This window comes from Equus caballus, chromosome 20 (assembly GCF_041296265.1).
Source record: "Equus caballus isolate H_3958 breed thoroughbred chromosome 20, TB-T2T, whole genome shotgun sequence".
NCBI classification, from domain to species: Eukaryota; Metazoa; Chordata; class Mammalia; order Perissodactyla; family Equidae; genus Equus; species Equus caballus.
In genome coordinates this window covers 20,836,847-20,862,986 of record NC_091703.1, presented here as the reverse complement: position 1 = coordinate 20,862,986, position 26,140 = coordinate 20,836,847, and the positions used below count along the sequence as shown (strand labels likewise).

At 36.9% G+C, this 26,140-nt stretch overlaps 1 protein-coding gene across 13 annotated transcripts in view; it reads right to left on the bottom strand.

Annotated features, from left to right (window-relative positions):
* The window catches only part of CDKAL1 (CDK5 regulatory subunit associated protein 1 like 1), a 610,319-nt gene that overhangs the window by 315,437 nt on the left and 268,742 nt on the right, over nucleotides 1–26,140 (bottom strand). The window lies entirely within an intron of this gene.

Here is a 26,140-nt window from a genome sequence, read left to right as displayed (position 1 = left end):
CTCAAGCTCTTCTTCAGATCCACTGAGTCATGAACTCTGGAGACCAGGCCCAGCAATCTGTGCTTTTAAGAAGCACCCCAGGTGATTATGATGTTCCTTAAAGTTTGCGAATCAAGATGCTGATGCTGTTGGTTTGGGAGCACACTGGGAGAATCACTAGTCTACGTAAGGAATAATGTGGGACAAAGGCTTTGCTACTAGAAGGACACCATATTAAATCTTCCTTATTTACAAATATATATATCCTGAAATAAGTGCTAGGTGGATAAAGAGTAGTTAAGGAAGATGCCTGGATAACTTCCCCAATCCTCAGAGAGCTGGCGATCCCTTGCCAAGGAAGCCCCCAACCCATCCAGCCAAGTCATCTGTGAATGCTCTCCCATCTGCTGAGTTGCTCAGGTGTGCATGAACCAATAATAATAAATTTTATAATTTTTTAAGCCTTACGAGAATTTATTTAGCAATCTTCCCCTCTTTATAACATATAACTCATTATCTGACTTTTAGATGATCTACTTTCAAATATGTTTTCAGACTCCTGTTATATATGAATTCATGGGGCTTTACTTATATTGTGTAAGAGGTGGGTCACATGTATGTATAAATACATACATATACATATGTATAAATAACAGAAATGTATAACTAACAGAAAGCCCAATACTATAATAATTTATGGCATCTTGATTTTTTGTTTTGAGGAAGATTAGCCCTGAGCTAACTACTGCCAATCTTCCTCTTTTTGATGAGGAAGACTGGCCCTGAGCTAACATACATGCCATCTTCCTCTATTTTATACGTGGGACACCTGCCACAACATAGCTTTTGCCAAGCAGTGCCACGTCTGCACCCAGGATCCAAACCAGCGAACCCTGGGCCAAAGAGAAGCGGAAGATGCGAACTTAACCGCTTTGCCACCAGGCCGGTCCATCTTGATTTTATATTAAAATATTGTAAACTATATAGAACTACTTACCATTACCACACATTTCCACTCTTAGTATTCTAGAGTCCTTGGCAAACTTCTTCATGTTGATGCATAATGAAATTACTTACAGAAATTTCAATATATATAAAAAATATGCCCAAAGGCTTGTGTGTGTGTGTGATGTGGAAGACACAGAATTTATTTATAAAAATATTTTTTAAATATGAGAAAATTAAAACTACTATCTTGGTGAACAAAATATTGTTTTCTGACAGGAAGGCAATGGCAAAAAAAATGTCAGACAATCCTGCTCCTAACATGCAGAGAGGCCTGAAACTGAGAATGATAAGAGGCACCCAGATTTCAATACAGTGAAACAGAAAATGAGGAAAGGCTGGAAACAGAAAGAAGATAATCAGTATCAAAATTTTGTACTGAAATTAAAAAATGCACAGTCAGAGTAAACCTTTACTGACTGTAGGAAAAGACTGTTAAAAAAAACTTGGGGCCAGCCCCAGTGGCCTAGTGGTTGAGTTCGGCATGCTCCGCTTCCGCAGCCTGGGTTTAGCTCCCAGGCATGGACCTACACCACTCGTCTGTCAGTGGCCATGCTGTGGAAGCAGCTCACATACAAAAAAAAAAAAGAGGAAGATTGGCAGCAGATGTTAGCTCAGGGCAAATCTTCCTTGGGGGGAAAAAAAAACAACTTGGTCAACTTCTCGGTTTTGGTAGGTTGGATTCTCTTACCGAATATTACATATTACTTCCAGATGTGGGGAGCAAAGAGCAGGGGTCAATACACAGAACAGAAACCAGAAGTCCAGGGAATCAGGGATGGCTTTTAGAAGCAGAGAGGTAGGAAAAGTTAGAGGAGGTCAGAAGCGAGAAGTTGAGGAAATCCAGCAAGGATAGGAAGGAATTTGCTGCTAGTGCATGTTAAAGGAGAATGAAGTTTAAATTTCAAAATACCAGGCAGAAATGACAGTAAGCCTGACCCTGGGATATACAGTTTTGCTTCCTGCATGAATCTTTGAATCTCAGGTTCTTCATCTATAAAATCTGGAACAATGATTACCTAAAAAAGTTGTTTTGAAGGTTAAATGGCATAGAAACTGTTAAAGTGCCTGGTACATAACAGACAAGAAATATTATTTATTGAGAGGATTTTTTTTAAGCATATATGAACAGTTTTAAGCCCAAGAGGTGTATTCTACCCCTCACCAGGGAGGACCAATACTTTAAAACCACCTGGAGGTTCTTCCTGCATCTTCCTCCCACTGCCAGAGTGGTTTTGCTCTTTTTAGGAGGCGTGGCTTTTTCTGTGGTACTACTGGCTTTCTGCGACCACAGAATTGAGGAGAGCCCACCTAAACATCAGTTCTAATCCTGTGCAGATACTTCTCTATCCTCTTAGTACTAGAACAATCACTGATGGGAGAGATTAATTTTATGACAAAGTTGTTATGGTTGGCTTGAAAGATTTGTTGATTTATTTAACACTTGAAGGAGTCCAGCATAATAGTGTAAAGGTAGATTCTACAGTAGGTTAGCACTGAAAGGGCTGCTGGAGATCAAAGTCTGCAGGGGGAACAGGGAGAAACTCATCACTTAAGAACAGAGAAGCAGAGCATTCAATTTTGCTGTTCACAGTCATTATCTAAAGTCTGGGTCCCCACTCCATTCCACCACCAAAACTGTACTTAGAACCTATAATGTGTACAACATTATATGGGATATGGACAAAAACATCTTACAGTCTAGCAGAGGTGATAAGACATAACACAAATAACTACAATGCAAAGTGGAAAAAGTAAAATATCATTAAATCATGATAGCATCAAGTAGGGAGAAATTATTTCAGTACGAGAAATCACGGCAAGTTCCAAAACCAACATGGCAATTTTGAACTTGGCCTGAAGGAAGGAAGGAAACCAGGTCAACAAAGATCCATCATCTTGGTAGGAAAGCTTGAGACACATATGCAAAAGTATAAGTAGGTGAGCTTGACAGGAGCAGCAGGAAGTGGGATGGTTAGGGCTAAGGCTGGAAATAGACCACAAATGGCCAAATTTCCAGGCTAAGGGGCTAGGATTATAACCATACAAAGCCAAATACAGACACTTCAAACACTAAAGGGCTGAGTCAAAACAGGGTAAGTAAGAGATTCTGCTTCTAAGAGAAGGCAGGCTCAATTAAGAGCGACTCCAATGTACAAATTTAAAATGAGAACCGAGGCATGAGTCACGTGTGGATGAGTAACAGCAAGAAATGCACACAGAACCAATTTAGGGTCGCAAACAGGCTCTCTGAGTTCATACTGAACTACAGCTGAGGAAGCAGAGCAAGGCCAGCTAAAGTAACACACGGTGAGTCACCGGTAAATCAATGACACAGGTCTTAGCCCCGGGGCAGTGACCTCAGGCTGACCTGTCTAACGGCCAGATATGTACATCTCGGTCCTGCTCAGCCTGTGAGGGTATCTGAAGATTCTGTGATGGTAGGAAAAGGACAGCAATTTTAGACAAAGAAAGATCTGAAAACTCCTGAGATACGCTCACTGTATTTGACTGAAAATTCCTTAAATCTGGTCAGATCTTAAGATTGCAAAGGTTTGTATGTGACACACACAAATCTGTCAGGGTCAGAATCACTATGCTCACTCAACAGCCGAGGCAGTTGCATATCCCTGAGTCATACCTGCCGTTCCTAACGTATTTTTGGTGAAGTGTTCCAACGTTTGCACCACTGCCTGCAGGAAAGCCTCCCTAACAACCCAAGCCTCCCCTATTCGCAGCACTGATCAGACCATAAAGGGCTGTTTGTTCTCCTGTATGCACAGCAGTCCACGCCGTTCCCCCCTACCCCCATGAGAATGTCAGCTCACGGAGGCCAGAATTATAACTGTCACCACTATGTCTTCTAATAGCTACCACATACTGTACCAGAAACACATGTGTTGATTGAATAAGAGTATTGACTTTTAGCTGGCTCTGGTTAGCATGCAAATTTATAATATCTAGAAGTCTGATTTGTAAGAAGATTGAAAGTAATGAGGTAATGGGATACACACACACACACACACACATATGTATACATACATATATATATATGTGTGTGTATCATACTGGGAACTGGTCAATCTTTTAACTGCATTACTAAAGGTGCTAAAGCAAAAACACTCAACACTATCTTCTTCAACATGAGGAAAGAAAACAAAATGTTTAATGATCATACTCTGAATTCTAGATCTTTATTACTTATAGAATCAGAATATATTGAGTTTGCACGATACTGACAACGTAAGGATTTAACACCAAAATGTTCCAATTCTGAAGCAAACAAAAAACTTTTACTAAAAATTTGTCCTTTCAATAAGTGTACACCAAGGGAAAATATAATAAAAGCACACTAACCACAAAAGTAATTTCATATCTGTGAAATGAATATACTACCATTTGGACACATTATTACACAAAATTGCTAAGCCTTCACATGTGCTCCTTGGTTACTATTCATAGTATCACGGATCTTGACACGGGGTGGGAAACCACAGATCACCTGACAGGCCTTATTCCCTCAGAAGGCACAGTGACCAAAAATGGGCCATTGTTGTTTTTCGCCTTTATTTACACATTTTCAGGCCTACAGAAACAGTATCAGACTAAAGTGGCTTTCCAAGGAGTATAAATTGCCCTAACAATTCTACCAAGGAGATATTATCCCTCTTTTACAGTTGAGGAAACTGAGGCTCAGACAGTTCAGGCAATTTGTTTAACATGACCACATACTTAAGAAGTGACAGTCTGAATTCATGTCTAGGTCTGTCTGACTTCAAAGTTCAAATGCTTTCCAAGAAGTTGTTATCTCCTCTATGCTCAAAATAAAAGCTTTGGAAATGAAATACAGGAAGAAAAAATATTAATGAATTTAATCTAGAGTATAAAATTTCCCAGCAATGTACTAATATTGCCATTTTGCCTAAAATATGTCTGCTACGTAAGAGACGATTGCTAGTTTTTTTCTCCAAGGATGACTCCACACTCAACAGCAGCACCATCCAGAATGTTCTGACACCTTAGCTACAAGTAGTAGTAGCCCATCCTTCTCATTTGTCTTGGCAACATCTGCAGACAAAGTCTCTCTTTATTTGGCCCCAAGTGGAAGAACCTCTGCTGCTTAAAATGGCAGTGACTTTTCTAATCATCAGTCCAGTCCTGTCAGTTTAAACTACACGCTCTTATATTTATCAGCAGCGACCCACCAGTGTGTTCAGATCCTGAGTCAGCTTCAGAAACCCCAGCAGCAGCTGGTAAAAATGGAATGCTAATTCATTACAGATGGCAAAACACGGCCTACATTTTAATTTATTTACATTTTCAGAAATTTTGAATCTGCAGTTAGATTGCCAAATTATTTTAACATGTAAGTTTAGCCTTTTCGATTCAGTCTGTGCTCAATAAAAATTAATGTTTATATGTTAAAAATTATTTCAACAAGCCCAATTAGTCCTATATTCCCAAAGTTTATATTTTAAAAGCTATTTAAGATGGTGAGCCTTTTTTGAATTTCTTATTATACAAGCCACATGCAGAGAGGGGACAAAATTAGGCCTAAATCATCCCCAAATTTTTCAAATATAACTGTTATATATAAGGATAATTTTCAGTACCTTTGTAATTTCCACAATTGCTATGTTTAGTAATGTGAGACTAATAAATTAACAAATTGTAAGATTATTAAATAGCTTTATAGACTCTATTTTTTTTTTCATTAGTTAAGGTAACAGGGACAGAAAACACCTTATTACTTAATTTTTAAAAGCCAAGTAAACAGAGAAAGGAAATACCCAAAATAAATGCTTATAGCGCTGCTGCCCCCTCCTGGCATCAGTCTTCCAACCCCCCACATCTCAGAAACAATAGTGAGGATGAAATATTTTAAATCTAAATACCGAAACATTTTCTAAGAGGTTCTATTATTTTTCTCTCTTATCAATTTCAAAGGTCTAAAAAGACATAATTATCAGGTGACATACAACCATTGCCCTCAAATCCCCAGCACTTCCTGGGAGCAGACGGCCTTGCTGCCTGCTCAGTAAAAGAGCCAGAGGACCTATCGTTTTGAAAGTCTTTAACCTTCCTCCCATCGAGCCAACATTTCTCATTTTGACACCAACACTCTTTTCCTTTTTTGTGTCAGAGTGGAAAGCATCCCCACTCTTTTGCTTCCCTAACCTTACCACCCTTTCCCATCTCCCTTGAAATCACTCTCCCATCATACAAGATCCATCTTTCCAGTAAGATCAAAATCTTTCTTTCTGCTTCCTTTTTCCCTGTCATCCAGAAGTGTGCATAAATAGCCCCTAACGTAGAAATATTGTTCCCTTCATACAATTTCATTGTCTACTACACCATTTCCATGCTTCTTTCCATAGTTGGGGCCACCAAAGGGTAGCTCTTAAAGGGCTTTAGCAATCTCCTCCTGACCCCACTACTCCTAGCCCCAATTATTTCCTTCTGTATACCTGGCCCAATGCCCTTCAAGGCAGTAGAAATAAACATAACACTAAGTGAAATCAATGTGCTTGTTTTAAAACCACAACTCCCCCACCTGGGACTACCACCTTTAAGTTCCTTCTCCATAGAATTCCGGACCAGCCACTACTCCTTAACCTCCAAACCTTGGCTACTGTGATTTTCTCACCTCCCTTAGCTACTCATTTCACTGCAATCACTCACCAAGAGCCTCCTGGAAGTTAAGAGAAGACGGGTCACTTACATTTTTAAGGCTCAAAGAATATTAAAAATTAAGCAAGGTCAAAACAGTGTTACAAGAATTGTAACATGAAACAAAGCAATGCCTTTTAAAACCCCTACAGAAATACAACCTCTAAGGGCATTGGTAGATGTAAGGCTGGGTCAATGGTCTTCCTGCGCTGACCTTTGATGGGCCCTGCTCTAAGGTACTGATTCTCAGCTGGGAGTCACAGTGATTTGGAATCCACTGGGAATAACACAGTGGTCAAGATCATGAGCTGCAGAGCCACCATTTCTAGGCTATGTAAATTTAAGCAAATTATTTAACCTCTTTGTGATTCAGTTTTCTCATTTGTAAAATAGGAAAATTACAGTACATAACTTCATAGGGCTGTTATGAGACAATGATTATAAATACAATCAACTTAAAACAGTGCCTGGCATATAAGTCATATATATATATGTATATATGTCACATATACACACGTCATACATATGTATATGTGTGTGTGTGTATAGTTCATCTGAGTGCTTACAAAAGATTTCCAGGCCCTGCCCTAGTCCTAGAGACCTGTGATAAAGAGTTCCCGAACCTACATTTTTTACAAGCTTCCTAGGTCTTTCTTATGTACTCGAAAGGCTGGGAATGACTCCTCTAATGAAATTGTTCTCTTAAAATAATCAATGAGTACCTAATTGCCACATTGATGATATCTTCCTAAATCTCATCCTCCTCAACCTCTGCAAAACAGCTGGTATCTCTTCAGCTTTCTACTTCAATGTGTGACTGTCAAATTTTCATTTATACCTGAACTCAGATGGGAATTTGGAATATACAGCTATATTTTTCTACAAAAAAAAGGACATGCAACACTACACTGAGCCCAAGCCTAAAAATATCCTTTCCCTTGAAACAAGCTGCTCCCTTTTTGATCTCCATTTCCACTACTGACACAACCTTTTCCAAGCATTCAGGCTACAAATCTCATCATTTGTGACTGTCTTTTTTTTTTTCTCATTCTCCAATTTTTCAAAATCTGTATTCTAAACCATCCCTTGGTTCTAACTCATCCTTTCCAAAGTTTCCAATGCCAAAGTTTGAGTCTCCCACCCAGAAAATTTGAACAGCCTTTAATGATCTCCTTTGTCTCCAGTGTTTTCCCTTTTCTAATCATCCTTCACATTACAATCTGAATTATTTTCCTAAAATGTAGATTTGTTCCAATGTTCTCTCTGATTAAAAAAGAAAAGGAAAAGTTTATTTCTTTCCAATAATTACAAAGTAACGGTTAAGCTTCTTAGCTATGGACATAAGGCTACAATAATTTGGCTCCTAGAGAAACTCACTGCACAGTGCCATGCACCCAGCTATTCAGACTGCTCAGTGTCGCTGACTAATACATGCATGTCCATCTCTTTCAGTATTTGCTGGTATTATTTCTCCAGCCTAGAATGGAAATGTCCTTTCCCATCTTACCATCTGCCAAACCCTACATGTCTTTTGAAAACCAGCTCAAAGGTACCTCTTTATAATCCTGCACCATTCTGAAATCCAAATTTAACCTTGCTCTGCGCTCTAATGACTCTTGCTAAATTGTTATTTTTACTTAGTTCTGAGTACAATTTTGACAAGCAAAACTATAATAATAAATCAGTCTTTTGAAGAGATAATCAAGAAAAGTGCATATTAGGAAAAGTAAGCTTTTTTAGAGTAGTAAAAAGAAAGTAGGCTGCTCTAAAATATACATTTTAAATTAAAATATTTTCAATAATACAAGTTGCTGAGTATGTTTTAAAACACCTGATAAATTTTGTGGCTATTCCCTTCTTGATGCACTCTTGCGACTATTCCCTTCCGTAATTAAGGATACATAAAATTATGCAACTACAATCTCTAAGGAATATGCTTGGGTTTTCCATGTTTGGCTAAATAATTTAAAGATTTTAATTTAGGCATCTACTCAAGCTCAGGCCAAATCATTTGAGAACTTCAGGCCTACTGTGTTCTTAAGCACTCTTTGCTCAGAGGTTAAGGGACAGATACTTTGTTTATAAACTAATTCAACATTATAGACCCATGATATATAGACAGATTCAGCAGGAAATTATATTAATTTCATGGAAAATTTGGATTCTAGTTCAAGTAAAATAATAAGTACATTTGAAGTCATAATCAAATAACAAGAACTGTTTTATATAAAATTCTAAGTAGTAGTTAATCTTAAAGGTGGGGATCCACAGAGGTAGTATTGAAGGGCCCACCAACCAGGGGGTCTTGGTCAAGGGGCAATACAACACGAACCTGCTGGTCTGAATCATTTTGGGAATATTTTGTTGTTGACAAGTGTGTTTATTAGTTTCTCATTGTTGATGTTGTTTATATCTTTTCATTCATTAAGAAAGCTGGTTGAAAGTTACCTATACTCCAATAGGGGATCATGTCTTGGGGACAGAAACCCTGAAGGCATTCATGGACAGGAACTCAGGGTTGTGAGGAAGAATGCCTGAACTTGGATGAGAAAAAAAAAATCCTAACTTTGTTTTCACTAATCTCTTGCCAAAATTTAGCATTTCTACAATTATGAATGTAGGCAACAAATTATAGGTATCAGCAATATGTGTGATTTTGTCCATAAGAAATTATAGATATTTTTATATCATATTACAGTTATCCCAGATATTCTGAAACTTCATTCACTACTTTGAAATTATAATTATTAAACACACAGCTGTATCTTGTTATTTAATGTATTGATAAAGAAGCACACATCTTACTCTATCAAAAATGTTCTTTTCATAAACTGATAACTCAATAACATTTGTTTTAACGTTATGTATTTCACGCATTTAAAAATATCATCATGAGAGAGATCTATGGGTATTTCTCCTAATTGATTAACGCCCTCCCACTGGTATTTCTTGTCTATTAAGTACCTTGGAACCGTGTGGATAAAAGTTCATCCGTGGCCTTGAGGAATATGCATTACTAATAAATCTAAGAGAATGACATATTCTTGTGTTTTCCTGTGAAGTGATTTCTGTGAAGATAATCTAAATATTAAAGCATGGGCTCTTAATCATACTTGTTGGTAAAAAAAGAACCCTAACAGCAGCAACATCTGAGAGCCTATGCACAGGCCCTGTGCTAGGAAGACATTATCATGAACTCTCATAATTTATGCAAGGTAAAAACCTATTAACATAGGTAAGAAGGCTGAGGCTTGGAAAGGTTAAATTTCTTGCACAAAGTCACACACCTGGTTAGTGGCCAAGACAGGATTCAAATAGCTTGATCTCACTAACCAGGATTTTGCTAAACTCACAGCGTGGTAAATAGGTGATCTAGCCTGTTGAATGTATGAGAAAACAATCATGATATTTATTTTATTTTTTTTTTTGAGGAAGATTAGCCCTGACCTAACTACTGCCAATCTTCCTCTTTTTGCTGAGGAAGACTGGCCCTGAGCTAACATCCATGCCCATTTTCCTCTACTCTATACATGGGACAACCTACCACAGCATGGCTTTTGCCAAGTGGTGCCATATCTGCACTCGGAATCTGAACCAGCAAATCCTAGGCTGCCGAAGTGGAACATGCGAACTTAACCGCTGTGCCACCGGGCCAGCCCCAAAATCATGATATTTAAATGCTAAGAACACAAATGAGTAAAGTTGAGAGGAAAAATAAAGTACTGCTGATATACTTTCTATCCACCACCACACTATATATTAAGTAATAATCAAGTAACTTCCCAAGAGATAACTTAGAAGGAGTTTTCAACCTCTTCTCATTTGCCACCTTACATGAATTTATACAACTAGAAAGGAGGGGAAAATGGGATACATTTCATTAATCTTTTAGGAGCCTTATTCAAGGTAAATGTGAAAAAAAATTAGGCATTTAAAATACTAAACTACTTATAACTCTCTTTTCATGGAGCTGGAAGTATCTGGACACCAGTTTGGAAACTACTGAAGGGACACTGAGATGGCAGCACTGTCATCTAGAGAAAAGCTCACCAAGCCTCTATGTCACTACACTGACAAATACTGACCACAGAGACATCCCTGGGAGTATTCATGTAGTTTTTGGAAGAAGCTAATATGTTTTTCTCTTATTTTCCATTTTAGGAAAATTCATGGAAATGAAATGACAAAAAGCATGGAAATTCTCTTGGTGGAAAATTTTAACAGGGTATTTCTGTTATTTATAGAAAGCTCTTGAAGAATCACCCAGACTGTACAAAAATTATATTTGTATTTATTAAAGAGATTGTGAAATCACTAATCTAATGTCAGTTAAATGCAACCACAGACTCCAGAAGATTGCCCAAATTATTCTGATACACTGCACTCTGTTATAAAATATATACTATAAAAAAGTCAGCCATCAGATGCCACTTTATTGTTGCGATTTGTGTTATATGAATATATACTATAGATTCCATTAAAATGTTTCATGATATTAATATTCATATTAATAAAGGAAGCATCCATATGTGAACTACCTACAATCATACATGCTGGGTGTCTTTAAATTATTTTTAATATTATGTGAAAATATCCATAAAAAATTAATTTAGTAGGTTTAATAAAGCATTTTACTTCCCTCATAATATAGAACTTCAAATACCATAATCTTCTTTTTTTTAAACCATTGTAACCATTCCTAAGTATACGGCTTAGTGGCATTAAGTATATTCATATTGTTGTGCAACCATCACTATAATTTCTTATTCTTAAGCTTGACTGAAAAATGTTTTTGTTATATTTCAGGCAAAAACTACATCAGCCTATAGAATTAAAACATACAATTTCAAAAAATGACAAAAGAAAATGCACTTTTGTAACTATTTTCTCTTTTATATGTCATTATACTTTTATTTATAAATTATTTTGGAAGACAAGGTGCGTTTGGCCAATTTAAACAGATTTTTTATTTTACTAAAAACAACCACAAAAGTGGTAAATCACTTAGAAGCAGAGGGTCTTGTGGATGTCACTAAGGACAGTTGGCTTTACTCAAAAAGAAAATCAACGAGATGATTTGTTTTAATATCTTTCACATAGATGAGATTGTGAATTACATCATATCAATACCAGTGTTGAAAGCAACTCCCAACTAAAATGAGATGAGATACTGAACAGATGAAGTGCTGTTCAAAGTCAATGTAGGCCAGACTTAGGGGACAGAAGAATTAATGAGAAAATGAGAATCTACCAGATGGTGCTGCAGGATTCCTCACTACATATCCGCCACCTCAAGCAGCTTCTATACATGCAAAGCCCCAGGGCCCCACCTGGTAGCAGCATAATTACCCTAAATGTGCACTTATGTTTCATTACACCTTGGCCATTACTATGTGCACTGATTACAAGTATCAATCCCTTTCATTTTCATACACCTCCGCAGTTCCATAGCATTCAACTGTGAAAACTCAGCACTCCAGTCACTCCTAACATGCGGCCCACGCTGATAAAGCCGCAGAGGGTAAATTATTTGTCACTCTACAGGGTGCCAATTCAGTTTGATAAGGATGACATCATCCCCATTTTACCAATAACAATGGCACTAACAAGAACGTGTAATCAACAAACCTCAGTCCTCTGCTAGCCCTGGCAGGTGCAACTCTTTTTATGCTAAAAATAAGCCAACATTAGCTTCCAGCTCAAAACTATTTCTTTTATCACAATGCTAAGCAGAAGTTGGCTTCCATAAGGCACTGCAGCTGCTGCTGCTGCCGCCGCCGCTTCTGCAGATGCCTGCATTAATTGTATCAAGGACATACTGAAATAAGTGCTTATTCAGCACAATGGCTATTGGGGAGCAGCTGGAGGCACAAGACAAACTGTCTTGAAGAGAATGTACCAACCCAGTGTGTAAATTACAATGATGAAGTACAAAGAGAGTCTAAGTTTAAGGGTCTAATGTAACTGCAGAACAGCATGAAAATTTAGTGTTGTCTATGGAGTCCAAACCAACATATTTTCTAAATAAGGAACAGACACTTTCAGATTTCATTAAAACCACTTTTAGAATGGGGGTAATATTTAGTACCTTTTCAATACAGCAGAAATAGGAAAGTCATCATTAAAAATATCAAGTGTTAATACTGCCCCTTCATATATGGATAAATTATAATATAATTCCCCTCATACGTATGTATTTGTTTCAAAGAAATAAACAGCAATATGAGAATAACATTGTTTATTCACATGATATGGAAGCAACATGTGGCTCAAAAGAAAGGACTAATTTGGCTAGCTTTCTTCCTTCTCCCCTTACTACTTATTCATGCCCCCTCTACACATCAGCTGTATGTTTCAGTCACTTCCCTTCCATTCTCCAACCTTTACATTCATGGGGAGAAATGCATTAATGGCTTTTCAAGGTGATAGGTAATTATGGAGCATTCGCTCATGCCAGTTTGGGTGGGGATAAGGGAAATGGATCAATAAAGATCCTGCTGAAACAAAGTGTAGCCCTGGAGAGGAATGGAATGTGAAGTGAGAGAAATAGGTTAGGGCCAGATCATGAAGTCCCGCGATTCCGTCCGCCTTCACCATGATCTCCCCAGTAACACGCAGTCTCTCTGGAATGGGCTGGGGATGGCCTGAAGACATCAAGTGGGCAGACTAATCCATCAATATACCTAATCTCACTGACTTCTAGGTGAGTCAGGACCAAACTGCTTCATGTCTGCACCACAGACACATCACACCCCACACAAGATGCATTTCAACCATGAACATGTTTTTTGAACTTTCACAAAATGACCCACATGCCTGGTAAAGAATGACATTTTACAAATTAGAAATGCCCTCAAATAAAAATATCAAACTTTTCAAATGTTCAATTAGTAATACAGTAGTTCATTATCATCCACAAATCTCCTAATTTACAAAGGTTACACCACTAACATGTGGCTTTCCTTTAGGTGATATCTTGGACACATAAAGAAGATGTAGTAACTTACAACTAAAAATTTGCAAGAGACTGTAGATTACAGTGAGATATAAATGCTGAGCTGCTGGCTAAACCCATTCACAGATAAATGACTTGATCCTCCACTAGAGCCTCAGAATACAGCCATTCAAATACAAATTCAAGCCTCAGAAAACTCAAGTTGCTTCTTTCCAGAGTCTTTCAAGATGTCAAGAAATAGTTAAAAACACAAATGGTAAGTCTTGAATGCCAAAGGTCTACTATACGTCACTAATACATGACAAGTACAGTTTGCTTTAATGTTAGCTAAGTGCAAAAAGGGAATTCTGGATGAAGAGACTACGATGGGTTTGTAGGAACACTGTCAAGTACATGTAGGCAATAGTAACCGTACTGGTAAGCAGTGTTAGGAACCAACACCTCACTGCTTCAGTAATAATTTCCATTTTTATGTAGCATTTCCTAGCACAATTGCCATGATGCTAAAACGTTATTACTGTCATATTCAAACCATTATATCATCTGCAATCCCATAAAATAATAATTAACAGTATGTTTTCATTCAAATGGTATATAAGTGAATTTTCAAGTTTCTAACCAATTTAATCACAATGTACACAACTCAAATGATTCCATTCACTCACCCATGACCTCACAATCTATAAAATAATATCCGTATGAATATTTGAAGACTTAGAAAAGATAAATTTAAAAAAGAACAAGAATACAATTCTGGTATAAACCACAAAGCAAGATAGCCATGTCCAAAAGATCTTAATAGTTTTTTTCTGAAACAGTGTTTTTTCTTTGAGTGTATTTGATATTTGACAGATATATTAGCTCTCGAGCATCATTTATCATGTTTATTTTTAATAGGTTTCCCTTAGAACAGCTGCCTAAGATGCTAATCTTTTCTTTTTTCTTGGGCCTTTTGTAAATATTTGAAATAGCTATTCATTAACAGTTGCACATTTATTCAGTCCTGTTGTACGGCTTGTGAACTAGAATTAGCTTTTATTTTATTTTTTCTATCTGTTGGCCAGACTAGAGAAACCCTGCTGTTTGGGTTCAATCTGTCAAGGTTCAAATTATCCTCCAACTGAGAGCTAATCAACGGCGTCTGACCTGGTTTGCAAATAAACTACGAACAAAAGTGAGTTTATTTTTTCTTTCTTTGGAGCGCTGGTTCTCAAAAAGTAAAGGAAAACAAGAGTCGGTCACAATGTAATTGCCTAAAATTAAAAACAGGCACAACTGGCAACTGAAGATGAACTGGATTTATTCGACATTTCTGAAACACCCAGTTTTCAAGCTGTAAATCCATTTTTTTATAGGAACCAGTCTGCAAATACATTTCAAATTAAAATTCACAGTTCATTTAGTGCAAGTCAGTGGCACGAGGAGAACATAGATTTTAGGAAATCAAGCTATGCTGATGGGTAGACTGGAGACTTTAAGTATCTTCATGGATCCCAAGCCTCAAGTTAATAGGTACATGTAGCAGAACCAATCTTTCTGCTTCATTAACATCATTACTATATCCATTTTATGTACATTTCTAAAATATGAAATACAGTTTTCTTTTATTTTAAACATTTTTAATCTCCAAACTTAAAGAATCGGTATTTTTACAAATTAAGCAGAGTTAGTTTTAAATGTACCTTAGTGAACTATTTAATGAAAGTACTTAATGTAGTCTTATTTGCTAATACATATATTAAAACATTTTCTCTTAGCATATTAAGGTTCCTAGAACCTAAAATTATTGCTTGAGTCTGATTTTCAGTGTTCTGTTGTTTTTAAGAAGTATCTAACTAATCTTTTGAAACAGCAATGGCCAATGAAACTGAAGGCCTGTGAAATGTGTCAGTGCCACCATTCAAGAACATTATGATTGCAGTTCCACTAAGGGTTCTCTCAAACTGATCTCAGCTGATAAAATGACCCCAGTTATCATAATATACTAAATTGCACTATAGCAACCAACGCATTTGCAATATCAAGTATCTGAGCAAAACATTTCCCCTGAAGGGCAGCATGCTACAGTGCAAAGTGCACTGGCCCATCAATCAGGACATCTCTATTTTAATACCCTTCCTCAGACTTGTAGTGTAACCTCTCTGGGCTTCAGTAACACAGGGACAAGGAGCACCAGCAGCTGGAATTCACCAGGCGAATGCAAGGATGAAACAAAAAGTAGATGCAAAAGCACAAAGAAAATTATTTGATACCCACTTCTTAGACAATTTTATTAATATAAGTGCCCATAAAAGAGCATAATATCTGAATTATGTTTATAATCAGACTTGTATTCAATGAAAAAAAACCACTGTCACAAGTAAAAAAAAAAATTAGCGATGGGCAAAGGTTCTACTTTATGGTTTTTGGTGACAGAATATAATAAATACTATGCAGCATATAAAATAAATTTTTATTTCCTGGAGATGGCAATTTTGCTTCTGGAGTCTATGCTCAGGAATAGTTAGCAATATGGTGGCTGAATCATGACTGGATGTCAACAATTAGCTGATATCCAATTTGAGAAATATCTTGTCTTACCTAAAATACATTAGTCCAAGTTTCCATTTAGTTTTCCTTTTATTTAAATTATTCTGAACAAGCCAGTCATCTTTAAGTAGTACCTTATATTTTAGCAAGTTCTATATTTTAGTGAAGAAAAATACATATTTGTTTCATAACTTGCTATAGTCATACTTAAAAATTACAAATTGCTTCTCCTAATGTTCCAGCATTCACTACAGAAAATGCAAAATGTAAACGGCATTTCAGTATCATAAATCCTCCACTTAATAGGTATTTGACAAATGTTCGTTAAATAAACAAATAATAGTGATAACAAGACCAAATTGCACACCAACTTTGGTTAACGTGCTAGGAAAAAAACTCAACCATTCTCTTATATTTACTCAAAACAGGCTACGTTAATGTCATCATTTTAAGTCAAGAAATATACAATAAAATGCAAAATGTTAGTCTGAGCAAAAACATTACAGATTTTCAAAATTCATAGAGAGAGGCATATTTTCCATGTGGGTGCAATACTTATGAATTTACAAAAAGGACTTACCATTTGAAAATTTAGTTGCAGAAATAATAATGCTGGAAACATTCAAATGCCAGGTTAATACAGTTAGAGAAATTATTTTAAATATCTTTATTCAATTTATTCTCCACTTAACCATAGTGCCAAGTTTCTCCCACCCCTTCTTTCTTTACTAAAGCTAATTACATAGTGAATTACATCTTCATGTCAGTACAACTGTAAATGAAGATCAGACCACTGTATATAAATTATTTCAAGTCTGAAAAATAAAGCACAGATGTAACCAGACTGAATATAGATGTAAAAACAGAATTGAATTCACTTGTACACAATATGTAGCAACCCAATTTTTCAAAGAAAACAGATATTATCTTTTTAATTGCACTTTTCTTCAACATTTCCTATGTAAAGCATTTACTTTGTTTCAAATATTATCTAGTTTGCCATTATTTGCTTATATAATATAGTGTGGGTATATATTAATATTCACAAAAATAAACAGTCTTAACTGGGCTCAATCTATATTATCCTCTCTAAATTACCTCACATCTGTGAACAATCCATCCTCCTCTCACCACCAATCAAGAGTACTGGCTGACTATTCCTTCAAACTCCAAGATCCACAGCCAGACATTTGGAAGGTTTATTCCGAGAACATTCACTACTTGCGGCTGGTAAGGCGAAAGATGAAGTTTCCAGTCTACAGTTAGAAGAATCATAAGGGCAAGCATGTATGCATTTGAAAAACGTTTACTGAACATTAATTTTGATATCAAGATAAGTAAGAACCAAACAGTACTTAACACAGAGGAGGTAAAGTGGAGGATAAAAACATTTAAATAAATCACTTTAACTAAAGCTGGTAGGCACTATCCTAGGTGTCTGAAGAAAACATTCTGTGTGATTGAAGAACAAATTCTGTGTGCAGAACAGTGCAAGATGATGACTGAAAAGGAAATTTAAGATCAAAATATGAAGGGTCATGAAATCATTATTACCCTATAGGCCCTTTCTACTCAGTGTGATCCAAGGACTAGCAGCTTTGAAAATGCAGGTTCTCCAGCCTCACCCCAAGACCTACAGAAATAGAATCTGCATGGAGGCAAAATCTCCAGGTGCTCTGGATGCATTTTAAAATGTGAGAAGCACATCTATAGTCCAGTGTTTCTTCTTAAAAGTAGTCCTGGCATAGGCATCTGAAAACATGTGGGTATATGCACAAAAACACACAGAATAGAGCTGGAAAGAAAAAAAAGGGAGTAAAGTAAAATGGCAACAGCATTTTCACAGGTAGCGACTTATTTTCACCTGTTCCTCTTCCTCTTTCTTGCCCTTTTATTCTATTGCTAAGAACAATAATACACAACAATTTAGTAGTATTCTCCAAGTATCACAGACTTAGCATTATGTAATCTCATTTAATTATTAAGCTGATTACCTAATAAGTATGTTTTATTCCTATTTTTCAGATGGGAAAACTGAGGCTGAGGGAGAATAAACAGCTTCCTTAAGGCCGCAGAGCTAACAAACTATGGAAACGAACCTATTCTGTTCTTAACCAAAATGCCTTAGTACTTTAGGCTTATCTGGATCACTGCTCTTAGTGATGTAATGCCTTGCCTACTAGATTGTGATTTTTTTTTTTTATTTTATTTTTTTTTTCCTTTTTCTCCCCAAAGCCCCCCGGTACATAGTTGTGTATTCTTCGTTGTGGGTTCCTCTAGTTGTAGCATGTGGGACGCTGCCTCAGCGTGGTCTGACGAGCAGTGCCATGTCCGCGCCCAGGATTCGAACCGACGAAACACTGGGCGGCCTGCAGCGGAGCGCGCGAACTTAACCACTCGGCCACGGGGCCAGCCCCTAGATTGTGATTTTTAGCTTTCTCTTTGCTTAACAGTTCCTGGTGATATGCCAGTAATTGTTTAAACCATAACCCTATTACTACCACTGTATTTAGTTTAATGGGAAACAATCCCAGATATATTTGGCTAATCTTAAAAGTTATTATAAACATAATAAAGGCATTATGACATTTTAGTATTAAAATACACTTAAAAAGTATCTAACACAATATACTTATTGCTGCATAACACACTATACAAAAAATTAGTGACTTAAAACAATAATTTATTATTGCTCACAACTCTGCAGTCTGGGTTAGGCTCAGCCGGGCTGGCCTTTTGATCAGTGTGGTAGCTTGAACATTCAATATGGCTTCCTCGTTTACATGTCTGGAGTCTCGGCTGGGAAGCTAGAATATCCGTGAACTGGCTGTGCATTTCTCTGTCCATATGATATTGCCAGTAGGGTAGCCGGACTTCCTGAGAAGGTGGCTCTGGGCTCCAAGCTACATTCCATAAGAATAAGTCCCAGTGTGCAAGTGCTTATCAAACCTCTGCATGCAGCATGCTTTCTAATGTTCCATTGGCCAAAGCAGGACCCCTGACCAAGCTGGCAGTCAATGTGGAAGGGGTCTATCCTTTCCATGTGGTATTTAAAGAAAACAAGAATTGTTGATTCCCCAGATTGGTTGTTTCCTATCTTATTCAAGTAATAAAAAGTGATTCTATTTCAAATATATGTAATTTAATTTTTGATACTGAAAAACTCTGATAATTTAATATGCCATTAAAAGAAGTGTATTTTGTTCATGTAGTCTAACTAACGGGATATGTACTTATAGAAAATTTAGAAAATACTAAAAGCAGAAAAATTTTTAATATACTCTTTGTCCCTCCAACAAAAGTAATATTTTAGCTTAATCTTTTTTTTTCCTTTTTTAAAGATTGGCACCTGAGCTAACACCTGTTGCCAATCTTTTTTTTTGTCCTTTCCTTCTTCGTCTCCCCAAAGCCCCCCAGTATATAGTTATATATTTTAGGTGCAGGTCTTTCTAGTTGTGGCATGTGGGACGCTGCCTCAGCATGGCCTGATGAATGGTGTCACGTCCACTCCCAGGAACCGAACTGGTGAAAACCCAGGCCACCGAAGCAAGTGCACGAATTTAACCACTCAGCCATAGGGCTTAACCTTTTTTTCTGCACTTAACTCTTTTTGCTTACTGCCTTTTAAAAATATTGTGACTGTATAGTACATATGATTTTATAGCATTTTTTAATCAAAGTTATGAAACAACATTTTCCAGGTTACTATAAACTTTGTAAACATTATTATTCATAACTGCATAATACTCCATCATGCAAATGTATCAAAATTAAGTGTTTTCCAAGCTAGTAGAAATGTAGATTTCCATTATAATAGAGATTTGGCATTTCTTAAATTTGTTCTTATCAATGAAAGAGAAATACACAAAGATATATCTTGTTTCAAGGAAATAAAGATATTTTCCAAGTACACAAATTTACATATTTTTTCTATTCCTATAAAAACAAACAGCTTTCATGTTGATACATAGTGAAGAGTTATTTCCACAGTACAGGCATATGTGTTTTATAAGACATGTTTAAGGCAGTTAAATGCCCTTTTGTTCTTCTAATTATAACACTGTGATATTCTGCTTTGAAAAGCCCAATCCAAACTGTACCAAAAAAATAATACTTAAAAGAAGGAAAAATCAATACAAACTTATAGATCAGAAAGAACTAGACCTCAAAAAAGATCCAGGCTTGGCTGGCCCCGTGGCGAGTGGTTAAGTTCGCGCGCTCCGCTGCAGGCCGCCCAGTGTTTCGTTAGTTCGAATCCTGGGCGCGGACATGGCACTGCTCATCAGACCACGCTGAGGCAGCGTCCCACATGCCACAACTAGAAGAACCCACAACGAAGAATACACAACTATGTACCGGGGGGCTTTGGGGAGAAAAAGGAAAAAATAAAATCTTTAAAAAAAAAGATCCAGGCTTTTAAAACAAACATTCCCAGTCTTTAGCCTAGCTTACAGAATCAGAATCTTTTGAGGGGGAACCTAGGAATCTGTATTTTAAAACTCCCCAAAACAATCTGATGAAAGGCCTGGTGTGGGAAAAATGGAGCTGGTCTACACACTGCATCAACTACAGGGGGAAAATAGGCCCAGAGTTTTAGCTTATTTCCACACATTAACAGTATGTTTTTTCTCTACTTCCATTGAATATCTTGATCAAATGACTTGGTATATTTAATAAAGAAAATCCTCTAGAAAAAAATTTCTAGAAGTGGCCCTCACACCACCTGTATCTCAATCATTTTGAGTGATTCATTTGAAAATGCAAATTCCTGAGCTTATAGCAGACCAACTGAAAGGGGAAGCTGGCCAGATACAGTCAGCCCTCGCCCTCAGCACATGCCAAACCAGTGGAAACTGAAGGCCTGCTAAGGGATTTAAGTAACTTCAGATTTTGGTATCAGCGGGGGGAGGGGGCTCGCCATGAAACCAATGCCCTGCAGATACCGAGGGATGACTGTATTTGCATTTTAAACCCACACTCCAAAGGTGCAGAGGCCATTCTCAGAGATAGTAAAGGTTAAGACCCACTTCTATAAATGATTACTATCTCACCACCATTCACCTTCCTTAACTAAAATTTGACAAATCAAAAAGATCTATGTGGAGTGTATGATCAGCTAATTATTCCTTCTTTTCCTTATTCATTCAATTCGTTCTTTCATCAGATCTTTCATCTCCAGTTATATTTTCACTAGTTAAATCCTCTTACCTCCAGGTTCTCATCCTTCCTTTGTTGACATTACCAGAAATGATGGACTAAAAGGCTTTTTTTTTTTGAGGAAGATTCGCCCTGATTTAACATCTGTGTCAATCTTCCTCTATTTTGTATGTGGGTCGCCGCCACAGCATGGATGTTGACGAGCCCTGTAGATCTGTACCCAGAAACCAAACCCAAGCTGCTGAAGTGGAGGGCATCGAACTTAACCACTAGGCCATCAGACCAGCCCCCCTAACGGGCATATTTTTTAAAGTCAACAATATAAATAGAATTTTTCTTTCTTATATTACAAATAACAAGAAATGTTGGAACTCACCAAGAGAAATAAAAAAATATAACTAAGAGCAACAAATAAAAAGAAATACAGAAATTTATAACCTCTGCAGAAAAGCCAAGGTTGTACTAACATTTTTTTTTATGCAGAAAATTGTGCTCGTCATACCTGACATTGTGCAAGCATGTTTACTGCAATTTAATATCCACACAAGCATGAGAAGAAACTTCATAATTTTTCAGCTGGAATGAATTGACAGCCAGTGTTAGAAAACTGCAGACTCTGCAGAATCAATAAAAGCTGCTGGCATCTCAAAGCAGTACTTTTGCCCAGAAAACATCTCACAAAGGTCAGGTTTACAAACCACCAGGTAGCAGTATCACTTTCACATCTTTCCAGGGCTATTAAAATTCCATTAAATAACCTTCCAAAACTAACTTGCAGCCTTTAAAGTTCACCAAAATGATCCCAGAGACAGATCAGCCTCAGTTCAAACTCTGAAAGCAAGCCCTTAGTTAACATTTGTCCCCTTGTCACCAAAAATTGTTCATAATTCTGTTTAGTGAAAGAAAAAATATCAAAGCAAATATGTATTTATATATAACTACAAATGTGGATATACCCATTTAGTGAAATAACAGATACCCACCAACTATCAGGAAATAATTCCAAAAGTAAATTATTTCTCTGTTGCAAATCTCGGAAAGCTGCCACCACTAAACATCTGGTGTCATAAAAATCAAGCCTGGGTTATAAGACACAGTATTCAATTTTGCCAGAAGAGCAGCAGAAACTAAGCAATATCTCTTGCCCACTTTAGAAACACAGCTTTTCCAGGTTATATGCATTACAGGTTTCAAGTTGCATGCGGAATTTCATCAGGCATAATCCATTCAGGATTAGCCACTCATTCAAGATTTATCGAGCACCTACTGAACCCATATACACACTGTCACATATGCCTGACCCATGCCCTACTGGCTCAGTCTTCCAATGACCGAAAGCACAGATGGAAGGAAAAGGGAACGTGTGCTACAGAGAATGAAGAGTCTCTCTACCTTCGAGCAGAGATGCACGGCAAGAGTCTTCATCAGGTACTTTAGTTTTCCTCCAAAGAGCATAAATTTCATTATTTGCTTATTTGATCTCAATACCAGATGAATTTGTACTCAGTCAAAACAGAATGTGGGCACCTTAGGACCTTGATAGCACAGAACTCTGCTGCCCTACTCAAACCAAATGCCTGGCTGAAAAAATTAGGTTGATAGTGGGAAATGGGCAAGCTATCTGTTCCTCTAATTCAGTAGTTCCCACATTTTGAAAAATCACTTTCTTGAATCAGTTAAAAAATTTAAGAATGCATCCCCATAAATGTATATTTATTATGTTCATGTACTATTGTACTAATATATAATGTACAACATAAAACATATACAAAAGAAAGAAAATTTTAAAGGATGAGAAAATACAAATAAACACAAATTCTAATATTTTCTTCCTGATGTATACACTCCGATGTATCATCTCACAAAACGACCTAGGGTCTGCAAATCCCTAAGCTGTTAGCCTCTGTCGCGGGATTCCTTTGTGGCACCCAACGGCTACAGAAGTGGGGCCGGATCACTAGCGAGTCACAAACACTTGGAATGTATTGTCTTAGCCTCCCAAGAAATCCTTTTAGAGTGTTAAATGCTTTTCAGGGCACAGCTGGAAGTTTTAACAAGGAATGCCAAAATATACAACTTTAAGAAACAAAGTATGTGACTTTTGTTAAAGGGATGCTGTTGAGACCTACTACATCTCTCAGTACTCCCTTGATGATCTCACATGTGAAAAGTTTCTTTTAAATCTAATGCTAAGCTGGGGTTTTTCTTCCTTATTGACAATAAGCTTTCAATAGTTCAGAGTCAAAACTGCATATATGACTACACCTAACTTCCCACCAAGTCTTGACTTACCTATTCTCATTTGTTTTCCCAGGGTCTCGTTATTTTATATATTTTTTACTCTTGCTTACATATTTGCAGGCTGTTTTGTGGAACACAACAGAGTAAAAAGAAAAAACTCACCAACAACAGTGGGAGATTGATTACACTCTACTTTTCCTAAAGATGGACACAAAAAGGTATTCCTGGAAGTTACAAATTTTCTGTACTTTGCATTATATGTACTCTGAACTATGAAAGCTCAAATGTCATTCTGTAAAACAGCCTCGGGACTGCATTCTTGTTTCCCACTGCAAGGATAAGCTGTTTGCTCAATTATCAGCAATTCTTACCCACTAGCCTCCCTATCTTATTGGCAGACGTAATCAACCATGTGATTGCATCACGTAAACCTCCAGATTCAGAATGGCAAGTAGATTTCATCTAGAATACTAAGCATAATCAAATCGCAGTGGCTACCACGGACTCTGATTGAAAGGGATTCTGAAGAGAGATGCTGGTGGATCAGTAAAGAAATGTTCAGAGTTAGGGAAGGCGGAAGGGCAACACAACCGTTGTCAATTTTCTGACCCCACCCTACATAGGTAATGGATGTTTTCAAAATCCAAAGGTGCTTATTTAAGTTAAAAGGCTCAATGATTTTTCTTAATACTTTAGTACTTAGTACTTTAATTTTTATTAGTCCGATTTGTTACTCTCTGTCCTTTTAAACTAGGAAGAGCTCCTTGAAGACAAGGACTATGTCTTTTCCATCTTTTTAATTCCCACACAGCACAGTAAAACCTCAGTAAATGTCAGTTGACCTTCTTATGATACCTTGGGGATAAAATCATCAAGCTTTTGAACTTAAATAAGCACCCTTGGATTCTGAAACCATCCACCAACTATCAGGGTGGTGTCAGCAACTGACACTGTGCTGCCCCTCCAGCCTCCCCCATTTGGCTCATTCTTTACTAATCAACCAGGGTTTCCTCTTCACAGTCCCTCTCAATAGAAGTTGAGATGGTCAGTTCATTTTATAGCTTCAACCAAAAAATCATCTCAACTAATGGTTCTCAATTATAGTTAACTCCAGCTATATATCAGAATCACCCATATTTTAGAAAATGCAGAGCCCACCATCCACAGAAACTGTGATGCATTTGTCAGGAATGGGACAGAGACCTAAGTTTGGTTTTGGTCTTATAAAATTGCCACGTGACTAAAATGAACAGCTAGACTGAGAAAACTGATCTATTCTAGATCAACATTAGTTCCTAAACACAATATCCTTCTTTTATGGATTTATGATACTTGTTAGCATATTAGAGACAGCAGGAAGTTCTGCCATAGTCTTATTTAAGTTAGCTATCCCTGAAGTTGACCACTGAACCCTTTCATTCATATCTCCTATTATAAATACAGTTTTATTGGAACACAGCCATGCCCATTCATTTACGTATTACCTATGGCTGCTTTCCTGCCGCAAGGGCAGAAATGAACAGTTGCAACAGAGACCTTATAGTCCACAAAGCCTAAAGTATTTACTATCTAGCCCTTTAAGAAAATGTCCGCCACCCCTGGAATGGCGTGTTAAAGAATACACCAGAGAAATACTAATCTAAACGAGGCAATACAGGCTGGATCCTAAAGGTTCTGAGGAAAAACCTCAGAGGTAAGGGCTCATTAAACAGGGCCCCGCCTCTACTTCAATCATGGTAGTTCTGCTTTCACTTTTCAAATTTCATTTGAAGAAAGTTTCCTTTTACTGCTAAGAAAAGTTTGAACACCACTGACTTAGAAACTCAAAGATCTGAATAGGCAAAGGCCAGGTAAATTATACCCTGCTTTGTCATAGACAGCCCTAACTAACATTCTCTGAAAGCAAAGAGATTAACCTCAGCTTATTTAAATTGAATATCTGATACATAGCTATTTAGACATCAGGTCCCCCTATCAAGTTACATGTACTATGTACATTACATTTATTTAGCTTTCCCATTGAAATTTCTTTTAAGAGTTACATTTTAATATTACATTTTTGGGCTTTGTAAGAATCAACAAAAGAAAAGGCTACGTAGAGACTATATTTTGAATTTCTATATATTACCAGCTAAAGGCATTTGTATTAGACTATTCAATGTCTCTTAGGAAAGGACATATGAAAATAATTCTTCTTAGTTTTAACAGCCTAGAAACATGTACATCTCTCATCATAAACTATACAGTTCCTTTTACACATTCATATCAAATTATATGACTCTCCTGATTTCCTTATTCTCCTGCAGAGCCTGGATTCACCAGTTGGTAAAATCATTTTCCCTCTTCTAAACACAATACAGCATTTTATACAACTTTCATTTTCATGGTCTATTACATACAATCATCTAATGTAAGCTGCCTAAAATCCTTTTTGGAAGTTGACAATGTATAACAAATGTAAATTAACATTATTAATGCTACAGAAGAAATAGATTTCTCAATTTTATTTGAACACAGCACAAATGAAAAGATAAAGGAATGAAGACATTTAAATAACTGCCATACAAATTAAGAGGATACAATTATTAGTCTCTTTTCAATCTT